The sequence below is a fragment of the Saimiri boliviensis genome, chromosome 1 (genome assembly GCF_048565385.1).
Source record: "Saimiri boliviensis isolate mSaiBol1 chromosome 1, mSaiBol1.pri, whole genome shotgun sequence".
Lineage (NCBI taxonomy): Eukaryota > Metazoa > Chordata > Mammalia > Primates > Cebidae > Saimiri > Saimiri boliviensis.
Genome location: NC_133449.1, coordinates 162,592,151 through 162,610,930, shown reverse-complemented (window position 1 = coordinate 162,610,930; position 18,780 = coordinate 162,592,151). Strand labels below are relative to the sequence as shown.

At 38.2% G+C, this 18,780-nt stretch overlaps 1 protein-coding gene and 1 long non-coding RNA gene across 5 annotated transcripts in view; both read right to left on the bottom strand.

The window, feature by feature from the left end:
• The window catches only part of JAKMIP2 (janus kinase and microtubule interacting protein 2), a 196,419-nt gene that overhangs the window by 136,664 nt on the left and 40,975 nt on the right, over positions 1-18,780 (bottom strand). The window lies entirely within an intron of this gene.
• On the bottom strand, positions 7,374-17,238 carry LOC141580116 (uncharacterized). Its single transcript, XR_012512188.1, has 2 exons — positions 8,680-17,238; positions 7,374-7,755 (listed from the first exon to the last, which is right to left on the bottom strand). It is a non-coding gene; the product is annotated as an uncharacterized LOC141580116 (long non-coding RNA).

Sequence of the window (18,780 nt, the reverse complement as noted above, 5' to 3'; positions counted from 1 at the left end):
TATTGCAGGAGAGAATCCATTGCTTTTACAAAACTAGTACAGTTACACAACATCAGAAAGCATTTTTGGGAAATGAAAAATAAGATTATATGATTAATTACATTTTGAATTTCAAAAAAGTTTAACTATGCATCCTTAACACTGTATTGCAACTAAAGGAAATAGTGGGAAATTTAGAATAGTGTAAATATTTTGCATTCTACTAGAAGGGTTGGTCTTTCTAAGCTACTTGGCGTTTATGTCCTATTCATCTTATTTTAATATCAGATTAGAGAGAATATCATATATACCACATTTTCAGATACAAAAAATCTAGATATGCATATATTTTTGTAAACAGGTTAATTCACATGGCCTACGGTGTCTTAGCCCTCGCACATATGTTAAATGGAATACTTTTCAAACTAACATAGAGTAGAGATCAGACCAAATAACTCTTCCAAAAATAGAATTTTTGGAATTCCATTGAATTTAAACATTTCAATGATTAAAGAAATTTTTCAAAGAGAATAGGTATAAAGTTTAACACAATCATTTTGTATATTCTCAATGGTATGGTCTATCACAATTTTCTGTTTGGGCTATTAACATGAATTTTGTGCAATACTATGAAGGGAAGATTGGTTACTTTTCAAAGAAATCACTTATTTTCTCTCAAAACTGAATGTCTAATGAAAGGCAATTTTTAACAAGCTATTGGTCAAATGTAGTAAAAGTTGGTATTCCTCTTTAATATTCACAAGATGATTATCTTACTCTTTTGTGTCTTTTGACATAGCTTTTTTTAGCAATTACAGCTCTGCCTTTTGTCTCACTTACTATGCAGTCTGTATAACCATGATTAGACATTACAGGAAAGAACACCACATGGTTTAAAAAGTATTCATTCTGTCTTCTCTGCCAGCCATGGCTGTCTCTTTACAGTAGTCTAGAGAGTAACCCCAGACACATTAACTCTTTAAAAAATATAATGAATGGTCTAAAACCCCCAAAGAGAAATGTATTACATATCTGAAAATACTGTGGTGAAATGACCTAATAATTTTTCACTACCCATGGGAAAGTATTCTCACATCTCCAAAGGGGCTTTAATAAAATCAAATTCAATATTTAGAAGATGCTACTTATTATAAGGAATAATTCACTTAACCAAACACTTCAGTGAGGACTTACTTTGTGCCATTGAGAGAGGATAGGACTACAAAGATAAGAAGCAGATTACTTTATTCTTTTATTCGTAAATCTACATTTTTTTGAATATTTACTACCTGCCAAGCACTGAGTTTGGTCCTGAGGATACAATGCACCAGATCTCAAATTTGTTTTATTCTAGAGTACTTATAATGCAAAGTAGTTTTCTTCTACCATCTAAGGTGCCATATGCTTACAAATGGTGCCCTATGTAAACATTCCAAACCTACATTTTCTACCACCATTATTTGTGTTGTCTTCCTCTTATTAATTGATCCCACCTGCTGCATGATAGAATAGAGCAAGGTGTTACATAGAAGCATCTTTTTACATCTTTCTTGCTTTTCTTCAATAACAACAATAAAGATTAAAAACCAAACTGTAATAATGTGTTATGTACTTGTTGTACCCAGATTCGGCTAAGTGCCTTATAGGTAATGTCTCTAACATCCTCCAAAAATTTATCAAATAAAAACCATTATCATTTTGAAGTAATGAGAAAAAATTCTGGTTCAAAGTGACTCACTAAATCCCTTGAGCGAACCAGGTTAACAGGAGGAGGCTCAGCTTAAACTCAGACTCAAACCCAGATCCATTAAATACAATGATGATATAGAAGGAAGATTATACTGTACCCCACTTATCTTCCTTCACAAAGTCTTACTAAATCAGACAAGGTTGATTACTAAATCAGCAAGATTTTTAAAGAGCTGGATCAGGAGATGGATATTTTCTATTCCTTTTTAATCACTGTCTTGATAGGTAGATAAAAAGCAAGCAAGGAAGGAAGGTGCCAGAGGCATTCAAACCAGAACAACTCCATCTTGAATAGGAGCTGGGTAAAATAAGGCTGAGACCTACTGGACTGCACTCTCAGGAGGTTAGGCATTTTAAGTCACAAGATGAAATAGAAAGTCAGGACAAGATACGGGTCACAAAGACCTTGCTGATGAAACAGAGATTGCAGTAAAGAAGCCAGCCAAATCCCACCAAAACCAAGATGGTGATGACAGTGACCTCCAGTTGTCCTCATTGCTCATTATACATTAAGTTTATGTATAAGGATGCTAAAGGACACTCCCACCTGTGCCATGATAGTTTACAAACGTCATGGCAATGTCAAGAAGTCACCCTATATGGTCTAAAAAGGGATAAATCCTTAGTTCTGGGAATTGCCCACCCCCTTCCTGGAAAACATATGAATAATGCACACCTTGTTTAGCATCTATTATTATTATTTTTTTTTTAGAAGGAGTTTCACTCTTGTGGGCCAGGCTGGAGTGCAATGGAGCAATCTCAGCTCAGTGCAATCTCTGCCTCCGGGTTCAAGTGATTCTCCTGCCTCAGTCTCCCAGGTAACTGGGTTTACAGGCACGTGCCACCATGCCTGGCTAATTTTTTGTACTTTTTGTAGAGACGGGGTTTCACCATGTTGGCCAGGCTCAAACTCCTGATTTTGTGATTCGCCCTCCTTGGCCTCCCAAGGTACTGGGATTACAGTCGTGAGCCACTAGCCAGGTTACCATATAATTATTAAAGAAGTAATTTTAAGTATAATCAGGTGAGCAGCCCATACCACTACTTTGCCTGTGAGTAGCCAGCCTTTATTTCTTTACTTTCTTAATAAGTTTGCTTTCACTTTATGGACTTACCCCAATTTCTTTCTTATGCAAGGTCCAGTGGATTTGGCATTATGGGATGTTAATTGCTATTCTCTTTGGATTAATGTGCCTTGCACTCTTTACTGACAGCTACGGGTGACAGGATTAGGCATGTACAGGATAAGTAGACATGAAGACTTTTTTCTCCTGACAGGGGGAAACTTGAGAGCCAATGGGACTGCTGGAAAAGATTCCTTTACTACTGACAAGTGGCCACCTGAACTTTTTATTCAGTGTTGCAGCGATGAGTGGGTCTTTCTCTGGCCCCTCTGAACTCCTTGCCTTCCCCACCTTGCCACGGGCAATGCTTTTCTCTTTTCTCTCCTTTTATATATTTTCTGTTATTCAGAGCAACCATCTTACCCAGACACCACGTGTTAAAACACGTGGTCAGAAAGATCATTCCACCCCACTTTGAGCGGATCAAACATGACAGAGCCCAAGGGGGCAAGTTTGAGACTGGCCAGTTCAATATTGGGTGCCAAGTGGAGGAGCTAACGTCTATGTTTTGTCACACGTATTTTGCTCCGGTCATAATGGACAAAGATTATTTTCCTTTGTGCTGTGGTTTGGCCCCCAGGGCTGTGGTGTGGTGAGAGCCAGGTCACTAGGGCCACCCAAGGAAAGGGAATGCAGAAGCCTGGCATGCTGGCAAAAAGGGTAGGAATTTCTTACCAGTCAGGCTTTGGGCCTCTCTGTGTGCAAACTGGTTGAATAAATGGCAAAAATAACTGTTTATCCCCTCTGTAAAGTTTTGATTGATGGGTAAAAGAATTTGTGAGGCCAGTTTTAAGCTGTAGCAAATCTGGTGTACTTGGTACTATAAATTTATCTTTCTGTATTGCTCTGTCATAAAGAGGAGTACCTTAAGACAGAACATGGGCTTGGGACCCCATCCACCCACTGTTAAAATCAGCCTGGCAAGCTAGTCAGTAACAAACTTTGCTGCGGTCCCTGAAATAAACAAACAAAAACAACTGAATGAAGTTTCCTTCTCATCTTGTTTTATGTCCTTGGAAGCTTGACCTTGTGACCAAGTGGCAGTACTTTCTCTTATAGTCTCTGCTATCCAGAGGACAGGAATTTGGGGTTCATGTCGTAGTTAGCCCTTAAAATTATCTCCTGCAGTTAAAAGTCTTAGTCTTCGCAAGCTTAAAATTGGCTGCTCTAGACTCCTTCTGGGAAGAGGAATGGAAATTGCCCAGTGCTGTAGCTTAGTAGCTAAGGCTTTGTCTTCTCACAGTGGCAGTCTGGGTTCAGGGTTCCATTCCCAGCTTAGGGACTCGGTCCTTTCTGGTTTAATATCTGCATGCCCTTTACCATGTGTTGATTCCCTTCTCCTCCATGAACAACTTCTGGCTTCATTGAATCTTCCTTTCTCTGAGCTACCTTTGGAGATTCTAAATCTTGTAAAAACTGCTAACCACCCCTTTGAAAAGACCTTGTCCATTCATGTAAGTCATAACCTTAGTTAAGGCCTGTTGGTTTCACCTGTGAGTTTATTTTTGGTAAAGTTTAAAAGCCAGAAATATTGGGTGTTTTGCCTAGCTAAAATAGGGCTTATTACTCTGTTTTTACATTGATATAAAGCACTTCCCTGAGACTGGGTAATTTATAAAGGAAAAAGGTTTAATTGACTCACAGTTCCACATGGCTGCAGAGGTCTCAGGAGACTTACAATCATGGCAGAAGGCAAAAGGGGAGCAAGGACCTTCTTCATATGGCAGCAGGAGAGAATGAAGGAGGAACTGCCAAACACTTTTAAAGCATCAGATATCGTGAGAAGTTACTACCGTGAGAACAGCATGCTCCAAACACCCACCACTAGGTTCCTCACTCAACACGTGGGAACTAAAATTCAAGATGAGATTTGGGTGGCAACGTAAGAGATTTAAAAGGATTTTATTTTTTAAGGAGTACTGTGGTTAAAAGTCAGCTCAATTAAAAGCAGATATTCAAGCTATAGGTACATTTAAAAGGCTTTTATGTTTTATTGTCTTCTTGAATTGTGTTTTTCTGGAAAAAAGATTTTTTTTTTCTTTTTCTTCTCAGTAGACGGAATTGTTTTTCTCCATTTTGTCTTGTTGCCACTCTTGATGCACACGTGAGAGGACCCAAGATAATAAAACAGGAACTTCTTGGGGAAAAACAGAAGAGGAGCCACAGACTGTGTTTGGAGAAAAACATCTATTTTCCTCATGAAATCCCAGAAATAAAAGCAGATAGATCCCTCTTAAAAATCTAAAGCTCTGTTCTGTTTTGCTTCGCCTTACCTGACATTTTTGACTTTTTAGGGGTATCAGAAATTATTTTGCATTATGAGAGAATTTTGGTTTATAATAACTGGGTAGGCAGTATATTTTTAGGGGTGGCTAATGGCAGTTATGAGAGGATGAGAAGCATGTTCTTGGCCACCTTGCAGGTATGGAAACGTCTCCACCCCTCCACTGACAGATAAGGCTCCCATAAGGGTGGGGTGATCACAGAATGGGTTGATTGGTTTTGGATTGCCTTGCAATAAAATGCATGGTAAAATTTTTGCACTGTCTTGTTCTGCAGTGTCCTTTTGGGATTCAAGATGTAATATAAAAATAGGATCCTTGATTTTTGGGCATCTGTTTTTCCTTCCAGCTGTGCCAAATTATTAGACTCTAGAAACTGTGCTTTAAAGAGAAACATTAAAAACTGGCAAATGAAAAGAATCTTACAAGTATCTCTGTGTATTTATATTTGTTGTGTGTGTGATGTTTATACATGAAAGAGCTCTGATTAATTGACTTAAAAATAAGAAGTACTTAAATCAAATATTGTCAGAGAAACAAAAACTAATGCCTTTTAGTTCACATGACTTAAGTAATCTTTGGGAAATAAAGACAGTTCTAAAGATTATGGGTAAAGTTTAGACATTTGGTCTAAATTAGGCAGGTCAGATATTTGGTTTGCTAAATGCTTTAAGGTCACAAACGGCTTCTTTGACTTTCAAAAGTTCTTCAGCTTACCTGCTTTAGAGCCATTAGATTCTAGACACGGTCTGGGGACGTGTGGAGTTAGCTGTTCCCCCTAGCAATGCTGGAAACCATCAGACCTTATCTGCACTTTTTCTGGTGTCCTAGGTGTCACACCTGGTACATAATTAGAATCACTTGCTTACCAAGTTTTTCACCAAAAATAAAAGTTGCTAAGAGTTAACATTGTAACATGTAATTGAGACTACTGAAGAAACAGTTTTACATGCAAGGTGTATAAGGGAGAAGGGAAGGAAGAGGAGAGAAGGCAGGAAGGAGGGAAGGGAGGGAGGAAATTCTCTCTGACATAGTGTTAGGATGTCTGAATTAAGAGTTGGCTGACATCATTTTTTGCCACAGATGCATGACCTTGGCTGAGAATTTAACCCTTCCATGACTGTTTTCTCATTTATAAAGTTATAATCCTAGCCTTGCCTAGGTCGCCTCCTCACTTCTTGAGAATAAAATCAGAGGATGCTTGAGACAGCCTTTTGGAAACTAAAAGAAGATGCTCAGGGTGTCATCAGTAAAAACCTGGGTGTGGGGCAGAGGAGGAAAGAAAAATCACTAAGCCTCATGCCTCAAATGGTTATATTTTCAAAAAGTTAAGGCAGGGTTAGATGTTGTCACATAAAGAGCTTTGTTCTGTGAAATATTTATTCCCTGCAAAACTTTCTTAACAAAGCAGAGGAAACACAAGAGTCAAAGAAGATAGAGCTGAGTGTCATGGTTAAGAAAGCAGACATTAAAGTCAGCTCCGCCTGGTTTGAAATTAGCTTGGCCATTCATTATCTACAAGATCATAGGAGTTGCTTAACCTTTCTAAGCCTCACTTTTCTATCTGTAATATAGGAAGGACAGCCATGTGACAAGATGGTTACAATTATTAAATAAAAATAATATAAGCAAAGAGCTTAGCATTGCTCCTGGCACACAGAAAATGCTCAATAAATGGTCTCTGCAGAGTATGGTATACTGGGTGATTTCCTACCAATACACTTATATTTGTTTGTTTAACTGTAGGTGAAGCCTGAGTCATTTCAGGCTGGTTAGAAGGTTGATAAAGAATGTAAGATTCAAGGCTTTAGAAACTGACAAAGATTCTTTGCCTGGCCAAACTATCAGGGTCATAAGTCCAGCTGTTCACGTCCTTGTAAAATTCAGTTTTAGCAAAGACCCTGCTAAGTCAGTTTGGCAAAAAACCTCCTCCCTCAATATCTGATTAGGTTCCTTATCCCTTATTGCCTCCCCTGTGATGTCTGCACATCCTGCCTTATCTTAAGCCAGAATCCTATTAGGTCAGTTTAGTCAAAATTTCCCTTACTATTGATGTTTGCTGTTGTTAATTTTCCTTCCAGTGACCCCTCACCCTGCTTCCTGGCTGTACATTCCCACTTGCTTATGCTGTATTAGGAGGTAAGCTCAATCTCTCTCTCCCACGGCAAGATTCTGTCAGTGGTCCCTATACTTATCATAATGGTCCTGAATAAAGGCTTTAAAAAAAAAAAAAAAAAAAAAAAAAAACTATGCTTTAACAAATATCATTGAATAATTTTTTCTTTAACAGAAGAATCGAAGCAAAGTTGTTAGACTGGAACAAAATGAATAGACAGGACATGAAGGTGAGTGTCCCAGGCCAGATTCACAGAGGCAATGCAATGCAGAAATAAGAGTCACGTCAGTTCCATTTTGGATGGTCAAGGGGAGAGATTTCAATGAGACCACAAAGATCTAGTTTGCTCATAAAAGGCACTACTTGGAATTTTGAGAAAAAGAAATCGTGAAAAACAAAACAAATTCTTTGGGGATATGAGGTAATTTACACTTCTGGGTAAAGCAATGGTAATGTTTCAAGTAGCTCCAGAAAGACTAGCTTTACACCTGCTCTCCTGGTAGAACTATTAGTGTGGGGAACGCTCCCGTGTGAGACCCCTAAAAGGCGTGAGTCTCACTATACGGTGAGTTTGATCCCAAACACAGTTTCCTACTGGAGGCAGTCGAGCTATCCGGAATATAGGAACTGAAAGATGATTGATCAGTTTCTAATATCAACCACAATATCGTTTGGGCCTAAAACTATGCGTTGCTGCTAGACCGAGTGACCCCCTACCAGCAACCAGTTCCTGCTTTTTAACCTTTTTTATGACTCTCTTTTAAGAATAAGTTTTAACCTTTTCTTTACTTACCTGACTGCCTAATGGTTTAACTGTCGATATTTGCAAAGCAAATGCCACCATAAGGGATGGCTTTGATTCCTGACTCAGAGATTCCTGAATGGGAAATTGAGTTGAGTTAGGAGTAGACAAAGGAGAATCCGGTTAAAGGATATTCTGATGAGCAAAACCAAAAAACTTTTCACATCTCAGTTCTAAAACAAGATCAAACCGGAGATACCTGCAGCCAGGAGGATTAATGTCTGGATGCAAACAAGCTTTGTGATTACAGGAAATTCTGTTACTTTTTACAACCACTGATTGTGTATCTGACTTTTCAATTGTATAGGCCATGTAAGGTATACATTTGCATTTCCTCTTGCAACCATTGTGTATCTGATTTCTCTATTGTATAGGCCATGTGAGGCATACATTTACATTCCTCTTGCTATGACGTAAACCAGAGCCAAGAAAGTGTATTTATTCCTGGCATTTGAAAAATAAAATTTGCTGTTTAGGCACAGCCTATCAGCCCTCCAGACGCCTCGCTTTCTCTCTCTCTGTCTTTATTATTTTCTCAGGCGCACTCCCTCTTCCAGGTATTGGGACCCTCTTGCAGGTCGAGAGACCCCCGGGCAGACGTGCCTACCCGTCCGGACGGTCCACGACATATTAGCAGTGCTCTAAACGTGCCTAGGTGTGGACAATAAATTGTATCTAATACTCTTACTTCTGAAGCCTTGGGAATAAATGGGGACTACAGGTATCGATCGACTCACAACCTATGCAACTTACGACCATTCGAGTTTACGACCACAATCGCTAGCCACCACTGCTCCACATCTGGCAGCGCAAACGTTGCCCAGCTGGGCGTACGACAGTGCGGACCAGCTTCTGGCAGCGCTACCATCTCCGTGTGCACCATTTCAACTGTACATGTAGCCTACTCAACTTACGACCAAATCGTGTTACGACCGTTCCGCGGTCCCGACAGCGGCAGTAAGTCGAGCACTGGCTGTATTTGGAGGGATCCTCAATAAGGCTTTTGCAGAAGTTGTGAAAGTAGTAATTTCTCTAACATACTTAAGTTTGTGATCTCTTAAATTAATGGTCACGTTTTCCTAGGAAGAAGACCTTTGGATTTAGAGTACCAGCAAGCACAGCAATGCCTTCTTCTTTTTATCTAGATGATTTTCCCTTAATTAATAATCATGTTTACCCAAGAAGACCTTTGGATTTAGCACAGCAAGCACAGCAATGCCTCCTTCTTCCTTTTATCCAGATTATTTCCTTCCAAGACAATCGCAACAAAAATTTTGAAAAATAGGTCACCTAGATATCAAAACCATTTTGTTTCTAGCCATCTGGGGCTGGGGATAATTCTGAAATTAGCTGTTCTTGGTATCATGGCAGAAACCCGACACAACACATTTATTCGCACATCTCCCAGTGTTGCAGCATTGTTCTGGGTATTTGATATTCAGATGATGTATCAAGAATTTGAGCCTTGGAGAAGAAAACCACTCGGCATTTCAATTAGAATCAGTGTGTCATGCATACAAAACATCACTACAGAAAATCTTGGAGCATGTTGTATTATTACGTGGGTTTCTAAAACTAAATATTGCCAAGCAGTTGCAAGGTAAATTCTAACCTGCATAGGTGATCTCTTTCCCATCCCTGGGTCTTCCTCTAAGAAAGGTGGCAAATACAGACTCCCAATTTTCACTTCCAAATTTTTACCTCTTTAGGTTTCCAGTCCACGTTTAGTGAATTATTCTCAGCATACTTAATAGACTCTGTATAAAGCTTTGATTAAATGGCATCTAGGAAAGCAGCCCATGTGAATCCATGTATTTCTTATAATGCCCAAAATAAGTATAAAAAAGTTTAGTGGCTTGATTTACAATAATTGCTACTTCTGTGCCCTTCCCCCGTCTTGCTAGATAAATTCTTAATGTTCTTCTCTTTCACCATGTGTTTGTGGGGCTGCCAGAGTTCTATTCACAGCTGCTAATTATCAACACAGAAAACAGAGATGGCTCCGTCTTTTGTAAAAGAGCATGTTAGAATTTAAATACAGCTATTTCTCCTTGTCTGCCTTAGTGGTGGATATAGGAGAAAACATAGGGCTTAGTATATTCAGATAGTAATAATGAGGTAATACTACTATTAAAATAATAATAGCAATTGTGTATTGAACATTTACTAGGCGCAAAGAACTTTATTTGCATGATGTCATTAATCCTCACAAATAATGTAAGTGCGATCACTATATTATTTCAGTAAAGAAACTAAGGCTTAACTGGCTTGCCCAATGGCTCACAGCTGGGATCACAATTTAAACCCAGGTCTTTCTGGCATTTGAATTTATTCTTAATCTCATGCTGTGATGTTTATCTTTTACAATATGATGTTCTGATATATCTGACACCATCCTGCCATTTAATCTTAAGGGATTGTAATAGAATTCTGTCCTCCTGGTATCTTCAAAGAAATATTAAAAATTAAGATCCTTATAATGCTTACAGAATTTTAAATTGATAGACATTGGCTGTGCAAAACAACTTATAATTAACTCATGGTTTAGGTGAGCATTTCTATAATCCATTAAACTCCGAAATTCTTAAAGAGAGAGATGGTATCAATCCCTTCATCCTCATTGATAAGCACAATAGTTGACAGGTATTTGTCATCAAGGAATGCTTACTGAGTAAATATGGAGAAAAAATAGACAAAAACATTACTCATGATAATATAATTCACTTTAGATGTGAGAGCAACTCAGATAGAAAAGCTGAAATGGACAACTTCAGTCCATGCTGAGCTGTGCTCAACAAGGGAGGGAATGAACAAAGAGTATCTTTATAATGTTTATGTTGTCACTGCACCACCTCATTCTTGGCTTTCCTAATATCATTTTGTGCTGGCATTTTTCATTTTGCTCCCTATGCCTTTATTTTTTTTAATAGTTTTATGGTTCTGGCCAGGCACTTCACTCACCCTTTGCTGAGTGAAGATAAAATGATTGATATCATCTCTCTCCTCAAGAATTTTAATGGATTGAAAACATCCTCACTTAAACCATGAGTTAATTATAAGTTAATCTTTAAATATTTATCTTTTTATTATACTTTAAATTTGGGATGTATGTGCAGAACACGCAGGTTTGTTACATAGGTATACATGTGCCATGGTAGTTTGCTGACCCATCAACCTGTCATCTACATTAGGTATTTCTCCTAATGCTATCTCTCCTCTAGCCCCCAACCCCCTGACAGGCTCTGGTGTGTGATATTCCCCTCCCTGTGTCCATGTGTTCTCATTGTTCAGCTTCCACTTATGAGTGAGAACATGTGGTGTTTGGTTTTCTGTTCCTGTGTTAGCTTGCTGAGAATGATGGTTTCCAACTTCATGCCTGTCCTTGCAAAGGACATGAACTCATCCTTTTTTTTTTTTTTTTTATAGCTGCACAGTATTCCATGGTGTCTATGTGGCATACATTCTTTATTCAATCTAGCCTTGATGGTCATTTGGGTTGGTTCCAAGTCTTTGCTATTGTGAACAGTGTTGCAATAAACATACACGTGCATGTTTATTTATAGTAGAATGATTTATAATCCTTTGGGTATATATCTAGTAATGAGATTGCTGGGTCAAATAGTATTTCTGGTTCTAGATCCCTGAGGAATCGCCACACTGTCTTTCACAATGGTTGAATTAATTTACACTTCTACCAACAGCGGGCGAAGGATATGAACAGACACTTCTCAAAAGAAGACATTAATGTGGCCAAAAACATGAAAAAAAGCTCATCATCACTGTTCATTAGAGAAATGCAAATCAAAACCACAATGAGATACCATCTCACGACAGTTAGACTGGCAATCATTAAAAAGTCAGGAAACAACAGATGCAGGAAAGCATGTGGAGAAATCGAAACACCTTTCTGTTTTCTTATTTATTTGTGATAAACTTTCTCTCCTTCCATTTACCACTGCTGTTTCAGCATTTTCGCATGTAATGTTATTGACAAAACTGATTGCTTTCCAAGAAGGACAACAGGAATTGATTTTGGGGTAAGATTTACAAACTACAGGTAGATCATAACAAACTGCTAATAAACTGCCTTCTGTTTCTAATGGGTTGTAAACAAAGTCTGATTTATCCTCTGTGTAAAGTAGACAGATGGAGAGGGTACCCTGAGGCCCTTGCAGACACCTATTTAAGAGTGAAATGCTCGACTACTCCAGGAAGCAGAGCAAACAACCTTCTTACAGTAGTTTTGCAAGAATGCAGACAGAGGGTCAGACAAGAAACACCTGAAAACGGTATTCCTGTGATCTGCATATGCTGGGTCAGATCTCTGCTACTGAGGTGTCTCTATTTCACTTTGTTTCCCTCCTCCCAGACTTCGGTTTGAGTGCAAGCTTTGCCAACAATAAGACCTTGGCCAAATTACTGAAACTGTCTTAGTTCCTTATTTAAAGAAAGTGAGTGGTGTGCAACTCATGTGAGACAACTTACAGAATGTGAAAGTGATTTTCAAATGGTAAATCACTCTTCAAATGTTGCTTATTGTATTAGGCTGTTCTCAGGCTGCTAATGAAGACATACCCCAAACTGGGTAATTTGCAAAGAAAAGAGTTTTAATTGACTCACAGTTCCACGTGGCTGGGGAGGCCTCATAATCATGGCAGAAGGTGATTGAGGAGCAAAGTCTTGTCTTAAATGGCGGCAGGCAAGAGATCTTGTGTAGGGGAACTCCTAAAAGTTTATAAAACCATCAGCTCTTGTAAGACTTCTTCACTACCATGACAGCAGTAAGGAGGAAACTGCCCCCATGATTCAATTATTTCCACCTGGCCCCGCCCTTGACGTGTAGGGATTAATTACAATTCAAGGTGAGATTCGGGTGGGGGCACAGTCAAACCATATCATTTATTATTATTATAGGCATCATCTTTCAAAAGTCTCTACCAATTGAATGATTAATGATTTGTTATTAATGATTAGCCTTATTTCATAATTTGACAGCTCAGAGTTCTATTTGTTAGTTCCAGAATATAATGGTTTTTAGCTGTTGTACTTTCTAGCAAACATTGCTATTGGTGGCTCAGTGTAGGTTCCATTTTTAGGAAATAAAGTCAGCACAGTGGACTTGAATGAATGCTGGTTTGAAGTTAGTAGTTTGCTAGTTCTGGTTTCAGGTTGCAGTGCGACTTGTTACCACTCTGAGCAAGTCGTTCTCTCTAAACCTCAGGACAGATTCAATAAGGCAATGTCTATACATTAACACTTTTTTCCTACCCTTCTTTTCTCAACCAGCTTGAAAAAAATACAGTGAACTGTTTCTCACTTGTAATTCACAAGAGTTGTGGTTTTCTAGTTCATCTAATTTCCTAATTAATTAAAATTAAAATTTTGGGGGCTGGGCATGGAGGCTCACACCTGTAATCCCAGCACTTTTGTAAGCCATGACAGATGAATCACTTGAGGTCAGGAAGTCAAGACCAGCCTGGCCAACATGGTGAAGCACCATCTCTACTAAAAATACAAAAAAATTTTCTGGGTGTGGGGGTGTACACCTGTAGTCCCAGCTACTGGTGAGGTTGAGGCAGAATCGCTTAAACCTGGGGGGTGGAAGTTTAAGTAAGCCGTGATTGCACCACTGCATTCCAGCCTGGGTACAGAGTAAGACTCTGTCTCAAAATGAATGAATAAATAACAATTAAAAATTAAAATTTTGTCATTGCCAGAAGCATTTTGGGAAGATTAATTCATATCATTTAAAAAATGATATGAATTATCTACTTAGATGGTATTTTAGAGTTTAATCAAAACCCTCTACTTTTACGAGGTTGGATATTTATATGTATCATTTACACAAATTTTATGTGAGCCTTATATTGTTTCATTACTGAAGTTATTCAGGTAACTTGTGTCAATGTATGGAATTTAGGGTCAATCTTCACATATATTTACTATTTCCCAACTGAGTTCCTAAATTAGGGAAGAAGAGACAGGTTTTCTAAAATAGACATTGTGCCTGATAGGGTAAAATTTGAGTTGTGCTTAGTTATATGATTTATAAGATCATAAGTGTTCACATAAGCTTCTTATTGCAGGTATTTGCTATCTGATGTCAGGCCCAGCAATCTTCATTCAAGAAAACAAATTTAGAGAAAAAGGCCAGAATATTTCCAGAAATAATTATTGTAATAGAAATTTTGAATGCTGTAAAATTTTAATTCCTGAGACCTAAGTATTGCCTGATGTAGCAGAATGAAAATACTTCCCACTTTAATGTCAAAATATCTCTTAATAAAACTAATTATACAGCAGAAGCATATGATTATCACAAAAACTTTTTGTGCCCTGTTCTAGTCTTGTTATAACTCTGCTCTTGCAGTGTTATAAATAAAGACTATAAATAAAGATGTAACTTTTATTTTTTTCTGATTTAGACCAAGACATTCGAGTACTTTTTTTATCTATAGAAATGAAGAAATAACTTACTAATAAACAGCACTGAGATGTTTATTTTCCTCAAATGAATGGTGATGATATAAATTCAGAATTGAAGTCCTCAAAGGTTGGAAATGTTACACTAAGTGGGATCTTCCCAAAATTCTCCTACTTTTGTAATCTTAAAGGTATACATTCCGACAACGAAAGAAATCAAGGTGTCACAGACCTCCAGGTTTGGCTACTTAAAATAATATTATTGGAAAATAACATTCTCACTAAAGGCGGTCAGAATTCTAGATTGATTAAGTTGGGTGGTTTACATGCCTGAGTTAAGTACAAGAATCTTATTGAATGCCATATACAGATATTTATTTTTCAAAATGTTATAATGAGTTTAAGTATCAATGACTTGCAGACAAAAGAAATTTGAGATGCATGCTTTATAAGAAAATTCTATGCATGGAAATTTAATGTATAGTTCAGGAAATTTAGTTCTGAACACTACCTTAGAACTTCCTTTACAGAACGTTAGATTTAAGATGGTAAGTGTCTTTGTAAATATGAAGTTGATTATTAAGAGCTTGGACTTTGGAGTGATAAAAGCCCACTATCAGATACCAGCTCTCCTACTTACCAGATGTATGAACTTGAACCAGTTACTTTTCTAAGTTTTAATCATCACAAAAGAAAAAGAGTGATAAGAGTGGCAGCTACCTCACATGATTGTCACTAGGATTTAATGAGATCATGAGATAATCACAAGTCTTAACTAAAACCCAAGATGTAACAGATGCTGTAAATCAAAGAAAGAAACTGGATTAAAATGTTTTGAGAACCAGTTTCATGACCCTTGGGCTTTTCACTCAAGGCTCTTTAAATAAGATGTGAGATATAAAATTTCTGCAGGTGAAATGGAAGGTTTTGTTTGAGTGCTATGGGGAAAGATGGTTTGGAGGATGGTAGGTCACACCTGCTCCTTAACCTTCACCAAAGGGAAGGGGCTCTGCTCACAGCCGCCTGGTGAGTGGCTTGAATGAGCCTGCCAGGGAAAGCTTAATATGAGTCTCCCAGAACTTTAGAGGCAACAGACTTGAGTCAGACTCTCACCAAGAAAAAATAAAGGGCAGTAGAGAAATGCATGAGCTGCTTTCCTGGGACTGTGGAGGCGAAGTGCTGTGGTATCTGCAGGGTAACAGCATTCTCTCATTTCTCTAGCGAGTCAAAGAATATGTGATCTTCCCCACGCATTTATGCCACATGAGGAGAAAAGCTGGCCTAGGGGTGTTTTAACTTATGCCCAAAAGTGCCACCTGGAAGAGGCTACGGGACGTTATCCATATGAGTGTACATGGAGCATCCTCCCAGACAACCAGCAGCACAGCAAGGAGTGGCTGGCCAAAGAGCAACATTGCCTGGTTTGTGAGTGGAACAGAGGCCCACAGAAGAGACTCTGAAGAGCCCACAAAAATGTCCACAAGGTAGAAGAGTCAGCTTTGAACTTATTTTTCATGTGGGTAACAGAAGCTTCACAGAAGAGAGCCTGAAGCCCTCATGAAGCAGCATGAGTTCAAGCAATACCTTCTTGGTCCCACGGTGCCCTTTCCCTTTCCAGTGCTCCAGCTTCAAAGAGGGAGACAGAGGGAGAGAAAAAGGACAAGAAGACATCCCTCCCCGCTGAAATCAAGTTCTGAGCTCTGATCATCCTCTGAGACTAGACAGCCTAATTTCTGAGATTAGACTGTGATTTAAAGAGATTGCAGGACTTTCTAGACTGACCACAGAGGTCATAGCCCCTGCCCACTTTCCACCTAGGGTAACAGAAAGACTATGTCTAGTATGCACATTTTAAAGAGAACAATGGAAAATGAAGATAAAGGGTTTTGCTTCATGTTCCGTGAACTGAATTTGTTCAACATACAACTGTTTATTGGTAGAAACAGTTCTCTCTCCTTTTTTAAATCAACTGGAACCTTACTTGCTCGACACCAGACTTTATTTGTACAAGAAAATGATGCCTTCTTTGGAGTCACACTTCTAACCTGCCATCCTGGCTTTAGCCAAATTCCACTATTGGTAAGGAGTGCTTGTTACACATACACAGCACAGTGTTATATAAGGACAAACAATATGTAAAGTGGGAACGTAGGCAGCGATAAGATGTAATGTCTAATTATAGAATCAGAATGCAAGACATACACTAATCACAGATAGACAGAAGAAACTGGAGACTCATTGCCATTACATACATTAAAAAAATGTATTGATTATCAGCACACTGTGAAGCCAGACTGCACGTTGCTGGAGGTTAGGGAACTGTGACCAAAGGCTTGGTTATAGCCTCGTTCCTAAAGGACAACCCGATTTCATGGAATTTCTTTTAACAGTTGATTGAGAGCATTCCTCAGGCTGGAACCTGGTAGTTGTGCTGATGAACCTGCCCTGCAACCTCAGGGCTTTCCCCATCGACACTCAGCACAGTTGAATTTCCATAAACTTTTGGACAACTTAGAAGCAGTATGGAGGGACCACAGCAGACCTGTCATCTTTTATGTTTTTGTTGTTATTATTAAAAATTTGCATTTATTTATTGAAATTTTAAAAGTATTTATCATCAATTTGCATTTCTTTCTTTTTTTAATCCATATATTATTGCACTTTAGGTTCTAGGGTACATGTGAAGAACATGCAGGATTGTTACATAGGTACATACATGGCAATGTGGTTTGCTGCCTCCATCCCCATCACCTATATCTGGCATTACTCCCCATGTTATTTCTCCCCGACTCCCTACCCCCCACTGTCCCTCCCCTAAATCCCCCCCACAGACCTCAGTGTGTGATGCTCCCTTCCCTGTGTCCAAGTGTTTTCATTGTTCAACACTGGGCAGGCCTGTCATCTTTGTCTTGAATGCTCCTCTCTCAGCTTTCTGGAATCCCCTGGCATAATGAAAGCTAAACTTGAAGCTCCCATGTCACGCTTTGTCTTCATAATCTGAGCTTAGCATAGTGATTGGCACTTCGTATGTTCTTGATAAATCATAGCGTGGGTAGGGGAAAGGATCTTATCATTATTGCAACTCATCTTGAAGAGCAAACCTCATACAAAGAGTTGGTGAAGAGGAATATTGCCTCCAAAATGAACTGTGGCTTTCTTTCCCATGGGGAGGCATTTTACTATGATCATAGATCACTACGACTGGAAGGCCCGATAAGGTAATATATTTCAGCCCTTCACAGTATCCTAGACCACTAATGCCTCATATCATATAGGCCCAAATTCTTGGGATGAAGCTGACCAGTGCAGAGATCATCCCTGTCCCTTCAGGCCTGGAAGCGTATTACAGATATCTCCTTTTGCAAAATCCCCGATCAACTAAAATATAAGATTGCTAAGCTAAATTAAGTGTTAGGCTACCACCTGATGAAAAACAAATTTACCTTATCTAAATACTAAAATAATGTTGGTACTTATTCAAAGATAAATTAACATTTGCACAGAGTACATTTTAAATAATTCCAATGATAATTGCATTGCAAAAAATGTATCAGATATATACTTTTTAAAAAAATAACTTTTCCAACTTCAGAATGTGACATACCAAAATACTTTTTCTTAGAGAATAAAATCATGTGGTATTTACTGATATGTATATTCCTTTGAGTTGCATTACTTTTTTTTCTAAAATGAATATAAATTTAATATATAAGAAGGTACAAGTTATAAGTATATACTTTTTCCTAGAAGCAGGAAATTTTGCTCACTTTTAAAATTTACCAGAATATTAAAAAAATATTTGTTTTATTCTGATTTATCCATTGAGCTTGGTAATATATTTGTTACTCAGTGAAAGAAAATAATTACACAGAAATTATTATACGGAAATTATTCTGATAAAGATGGCCAATATTAATTCTAGACTTTATGGTTCTATGAAAAGTTTTCCTTCAGCAAAGCATAAGAAAGTGTTTTCTTTCTACCTCTAGGGAAAGCCTGTAAACTATAATTAAGTATTGAATTAATGCTACTAGTTTAGAATCAATGGCCAGTATAATCAATACTTGAGCCTTTATAAAGTATGGGGACAGGCATCAGCAAAACTGCTGGAAAAAAAACAGAAGTCAAGATGAACTCCATTTGCTGCTCTATGTCGTAACCTTAACAATAAAGGGGACAACAGTATTAATGCTGGCCAAATAAAAGGTCCAGCTTAAGATTTCATTTACACACACTCACATAGACACACACATGAACTCTACATTAAAAGACAAAAGTTTTGGCACTATAAAATCACACTGCTAA